The 6393-nt window shown below is 41.5% G+C and overlaps 1 protein-coding gene across 3 annotated transcripts in view; it reads right to left on the bottom strand.

Moving 5' to 3' along the window:
• Positions 1–5982, bottom strand: part of LOC139575861 (tyrosine-protein kinase CSK) — a 41037-nt gene extending 35055 nt beyond the window's left edge. For all 3 annotated transcript variants that reach the window (XM_071401237.1, XM_071401238.1, XM_071401239.1), the window contains exon 1: positions 5788–5982. The gene's annotated coding sequence lies outside the window, so the exon portion shown is untranslated. The remainder of the gene's footprint in view (positions 1–5787) is intronic.
• Between the last annotated feature and the right edge of the window lie 411 nt (positions 5983–6393).

Consider the following 6393-nt stretch of genomic DNA (forward strand, 5'->3'; position numbering starts at 1 on the left):
GTGTCTGTCTAAATACATTGATGACAAACCTTAACATTGTCGATATTTGGAGACTGACGCACCCAACAGACAGGGATTATTCTTTCTTTTCATCAGTTCATAAATCATATTCCAGAATTGACTATTTTTTGTTGGACTCCAAACTAATTTCAGCAGCTGAGTCGGTTACCTATCACCCCATTCTAATTACGGACCACTCTCCTCTGTCCATGGTGCTGAAACTCGACAATATGTCGACAGGTCGGCGATCGTGGCGCTTAGACGCATACCTGTTGAAAGATGAGGCTTTTTGTCAGTATTTGAAGGAGCAGATTGCCTTTTTCCTCAGTACTAACGACACGGGGGATGTTGACGACTCCACCCTTTGGGAATCTCTAAAGGCGGTGATTAGAGGTTACATTATTTCTTATACATCAGAGAGGAAGAAACGTGCCAATACTAGGCTGAGAGAAATTGAAAGAGAGTTAGGGGAACAGGAGAACGTTTTTAGGACAAATTCCTCGTATACAGTCCTTGAGAAGATCACAAAGTTAAAGTATGAATACAATACCATCCTTTCGAAACGGGTGGGCTCTTTACTTGCTAGAACGCAACAAAGTTATTTTGAACTGGGGGACAAACCACATAAATTATTAGCAAGACAGCTAAGGCAGGTACAAGCATCTAGAGCTATTCACAAAATAAAAGACAAGAAGGGTAAAATAGTAACAGATCCGCAGGACATTAATAAATGCTTTGCGCAGTTTTACTCAGAGCTATACCAATCAAAATGCGATGCTACTGATCCACAAACTATGGAACGCTTTCTCGCTGAATGTGAACTTCCTAAACTAGACAGGGGGGCAGCTGCCGCACTCGATGCAGGGATAACCTTAGATGAAATTAACACAGCGATAGCACAATTTCCAAACAGCAAGGCCCCTGGGCCCGATGGATATGTAATAGAATTCTATAAGAAGTACTGCGCTAGTCTATCTCCACTTATGCTGCGAATGTTTCAACAATCCAAAGAAAATACCAAACTCCCGCAAACACTGTATGAGGCTACAATAGCCCTGATCTTGAAAAAAGATAGAGATTCCATGGAGATGTCGTCGTATCGCCCCGTGTCGTTACTCCCCATAGAAAACAAGGTGTTGACAAAGATATTGGCAAACCGATTGAAAAAATATATTTCCGACATCATACACCCTGACCAGACAGGTTTTATCCCGGGCCGACATATATACTACAATTTGAGACGCCTTTTCAACGTAATGTATCATGATCATAAAGTTGAGGCAGTGGTAATAGCTCTTGATGCAGAGAAGGCGTTTGATCAGATTGAGTGGAAGTATATGATGTCGGTTCTGGAGCATTTCGGATTTGGAAAGGAATTTATTAATTGGATAAGAATTATTTATGCACACCCAATGGCGTCCGTTGTGACCAATCAGGAAATGTCGCAGTCATTCCGCCTGTTCAAGGGGTGCCGACAGGGGTGCCCTATTTCGCCTGCTCTCTTCGCTATAGCCATGGAACCCCTTGCTACTCGCATTCGGGCATGTGCCGATATAGCTTCTGTTAAAATAAAAGACACACAGCACAAAATTTCCCTATATGCAGACGATGTTCTTTTGTTTTTGTCTAAGCCTAAAACTTCTATTCCACCATTACTTAACTTGATAAACACATTCGGCTCCTTCTCTGGCTACAAGATAAACTGGCAAAAAAGTGAGTTGATGCCAATATCACGGCCTGTGGATATGCAATTTCTGCAATCTACCCCGTTTAGAACAGTGAGGGACAAGTTCACAAGCCTTGGCATTGTAGTGACAAGAGACCTTGACCAGCTATTGAAAGTGAATTGGGACATGAAAATATATCAGCTTAAACAAAATATAGATTTCTGGAAAACTCTGCCTATTTCCTTGGTTGGTCGTATAAACGCTATTAAAATGGTTGTCCTACCCAGGTTTCTTTACCTCTTCCAATGTCTACCCAATTTCATACCACAAAGCTATTTTAAGAAACTGGATTCAATAGTAACTCCATTTTTATGGGATAACAAGGCAGCCAGAATTTCAAAGAAGCATTTATGCAAGTACAAGATAGAGGGGGGCTTTGGCCTTCCTCACTTCAAACTGTATTATTGGGCTGCTAATCTGAACATTGTGTCTTTCTGGAGGGAAAGTTTACCTGCGATGAGACAGAAGGATATGCCTTCATGGCTTTTGATCGAGCAGGCCTCCTGTCAACGTTCCTCACTCCCTGCACTTGTTAATAGCCCATCATATGTGAAAAAACCCACTTATGACTCCAATCCAGTCATTTGTCATACGCTTAGGATCTGGAAACAGATTAGGGATTTTCTTAACATACCCACTGTTTACATAGACAGCCCGATTAGCCTGAATCATGCTTTCCACCCTGCATTGGATGATGTGGTGTTTTCACAGTGGAGGGAGAAGGGGCTCACAACAATTGGTAATTTATACATAGATGGTCAGTTAGCTTCATTTCAACAATTACAGGCAAAGTTCAACATGCCAACAACACATTTTTTCAGATACCTCCAAATCAGGAATTTCTTAAGGACACATATCCCACAGTATGGCATTAAGCCCAATAGTCCTACATTAGATAGCTTGATACTTGTCAAACCCCATTCAAAAGGGTCGGTCTCTAGACTGTATGATGTGCTACAGGCCCACATAGAGGTATCCACAGACACCATTAAAAGGGCTTGGGAACAAGAACTTGGTTCAGAAATCTCAAATGAGGACTGGATAGAAGCTCTCAGGAATATAAACCACAGTTCAGTGAATGCCAGACACAACCTTGTACAGTTTAAGGTGATACACAGGTTACACTACTCAAAAGTAAAACTGCATAAAATATTCCCGGACACCTCACCACTGTGTGAGAGGTGCAAGCAGGATGAGGGGACGTTGACCCACTTATTCTGGACATGCCCTAAATTACATGCTTACTGGGCTCTCATTTTTGATTACTTATCTAAGGCCTTTGATAGAGTTCTAGCCCCAGACCCATTGATCGCTCTGTTTGGTACAGTTGATGGGAATAACCAGGAAGGGAAAGCTGTCTCTCTGTGTACTCTATTAGCCAAAAGGCTCATATTGCAATTTTGGAAATTGGAGACTGTACCTACCTTTGAAATGTGGTTACGGGATTTAGGGAATGTAATACATATGGAAAAGATTCGATACAACACCTCCAATAGAAGTCCATTGTTTTACAAAATATGGCAGCCGATACTGGATAAATGGTCTAGCCCCGCTTCATAACTGGGCTGACGATCTGCTGCTACTCTGTGCTGTACTCCACTCAATATTTATTTTTGGCTGAACTACACTGCTTGTAATGACTATATGCTGTCTTCTTATACATGTACCACCTAATAGGATTTTGTTTTATTTTGTGTATGTGTGAGTTAACTTTTGTTTTGTCCTCTAAACTGGCCATCCCATTCAACAGTACAATGAATGTCATTGTTTGTATTGCTGTCTTTTTTACTTTATTTTTATTGGAAAATAATAAACATATTATAAAAAAAAAAAGATGTCTAATGAGTGTACAGCAGACAGAGCAGCCATCACCTCCCTTCCTGCTGAGTGTGTAAGCTGAAATACTAAATACTTCATAGAGACAAGGGAGAGCAGAAATGAGCTACAGCTGACACATCATCTTCTTCAGCCTGCCCTGCTCAGTGGCTAATGCAATCTACCATCAGTCAATCAATCCATCAGTCGATCAATACTGCAGAGTGAGCTATTAACAAAGAGCAGAGGAAGGTGTATTGGTGGTTTGGTGTGGTCATGCATTCCGTACCTGCATGGGTCTGCCTCAGTAGATGGGGTCTGTCGCCATCTCACTAGATAACCATGGTGCATGAATACTGGAGCAAAGCGAAAGATAGACCGGTTGGTTGTTTTGGAACAAAACCGAGGAGTGTGCCAAACAGACAGCGTTGGCTTAGATTGTGGACAACGTGTATATTGTGTCCAAGGTTTATAAAATAAAATTACACCATGAGCCTTGTCTCTCAAATACATTGTTACAGTTGCTGGTTAGCTAGCTAGTGAATTTCGACCATATTAGCACTGACATAAAATGAGTTAAAACACCTCAAAACAAGACATGGTATCAATAAAGATGAAATGAGCCACTTACAATTCCCAAATGGTAGTTTGCTTGCAAGAATGACAATCTGGCCATCCAGAATCACAACACGCCGACTTCTGCCCCATGGAAGAGTGCACATCATTTTCATGACGTTGTCAGCTAACCTATCTATTCAGCAACTCTGGGTAGCAAAATGGAAGTTTGCTTGCAAACTTCTTAAACAGTGCCTTTTGACAACTGCCTTCATCAGGGTATCAGTAGATGGTCTGCTTGCCTTTACAGATAGAGATGAGAACAGCCCTGTTTTCAATTACTGCATACCAATTCTATAGCCTACCCTTATGCCCTAAGTGCATACTTGCTCACTTACCTTGAGTGCACAAGAGCAAACTTTGGGGTAATTGGGATGCAACCACTCACTCAGCCTCCATGTGCCAGGTGGACAACCCAACAAGGCAGCAGAAGGCCTAGCTCAGACAACATACAGAGCCCAAACATGTTGCAGTCTGGTTTCCAGGATCAACTCCTCCCGCCATCTTGATTACAGATCTTTCTCTAATGGAAAACCCAAAACTACAGTATCTGCTACATTACACTTTGCACTTAATAACCAGATAGTGAAGATGGGGCATTTGTTAGGCAGAGAAGTGATTTTGTTTATTACTCCTCTATGATGCCAAAATTGTTCATGTGACATGTTACCATCCACGACCCCTGAAAAGTAAAACAAAATATTTAACACTGCATTCATTATAGGCTTTTGACACCTGCTTCTTTAAACCTAACTGACAGCACATCATGCCAAGTACAACAATATTATGGTGCGCTGTCACATTCACAATATTATACTTCCAATGGCATGTAAGCTTACAGCCTAACTAATACCAGAAGAGACAACCAAAACAACTGGACATAACCAAATGCTCTAGCTTCTGATTACCGCTATGGCTCATAATGACAAAGACAAGGTTGTAGCTAAGTGTGGCAACAATGAGTTGAGGCTACATGGTTTCAGACAGGCATGCCACAGCACGCGATAACATGGGGTTACATTGCAACATTTGTAATGATAGGGACAACAATGTTAGAAAACGTGTTGACAGAGGATTGACTATCACAACATCCTAAATAAACCTAAATCACAACAATGAACAAATTGACAGATATTAGTCTGGAACACAGAACCATATTCACTCACAACAGTGTAACTACATTGAGCTGTGCACGAGGCCAGGCGATTAACAATACAATTCAGGCATGCAGTGACACATTTTTCCTTGCAGACAATAACATACCCACTTCCTGTTTTCGTTGTCGTTTTTGCTGAGCTGTCAGCGGCCAAAACACAAACAACCCGTCAAATAACCCTTTGGTTCCATCAACTGGCTGACCCTCCTGGTCGCGGCACCAGTCAGTCAATGTGACTGATCGAAGGAATAATTATGTAGCTAACTAATAGCACCGGTTAAATAGGTGGAGCCGTTGAACAATTCAAAACAACTTGGAATTACATCTAATAGATGTAGCCATAACGGCGGTAAGAAACTCAGTTCAAAAATACAAAACCGCCTAATATTTCAAAATATTCTCAAGCTTTCCTGTGCTGAGATGGTGTGCTGCATCACGGCGATAGAGACACTGCTTGAGTGTACAACAACTCACCGTAAGATATCGCTTTATGTCGACCAGATGTCTTTACAACTTAACGCGGCAGGCCATGAAGATGATGTCTGTTATTTCGAGCATCCAGTTTGTCTACCGTAAAAAGAAGAATATCCCAATTTGACGTTTGGACGCTCGCTCTATGCGGAGTTCGCACAGGCCTCGTAAATGAAATGGATGGCCTCCTCCTTCCAACCAGCAGCAGTACGCATGCGCTAATTTATTGGCAGCAACACACAGGGAATTTCAGCTGACTGAAGAAGTGTGAGCTGTGAGCACGACCTTGTGGTCAAACCAGTGATGTGGAAGTAAAAAATAACATCTCCCTAACAAAATGCGGCCAAGTTGCAGTTAGCAGGAAAAAGATATCGAGAGAAGAATAGCTAATGGTATGGTCCTTCACTACTGATACGTCATTAACTATTTTTTTAAACCATTTGAATTAAATGCCTGATCTTGTTAAATGTTCTCCAAGGCAGTATCAATTCTGATGATTTCACCACCTTTGCATGCATTAATCTCAAAGCTGCCAGCACTAAGCATAATTAAAAATGTATGGCTTTCCCATTAGAAATGTAAAAAGAGAAACAGAGGCAAACTTTTGAC

This window comes from Salvelinus alpinus, chromosome 5 (assembly GCF_045679555.1).
Source record: "Salvelinus alpinus chromosome 5, SLU_Salpinus.1, whole genome shotgun sequence".
Lineage (NCBI taxonomy): Eukaryota > Metazoa > Chordata > Actinopteri > Salmoniformes > Salmonidae > Salvelinus > Salvelinus alpinus.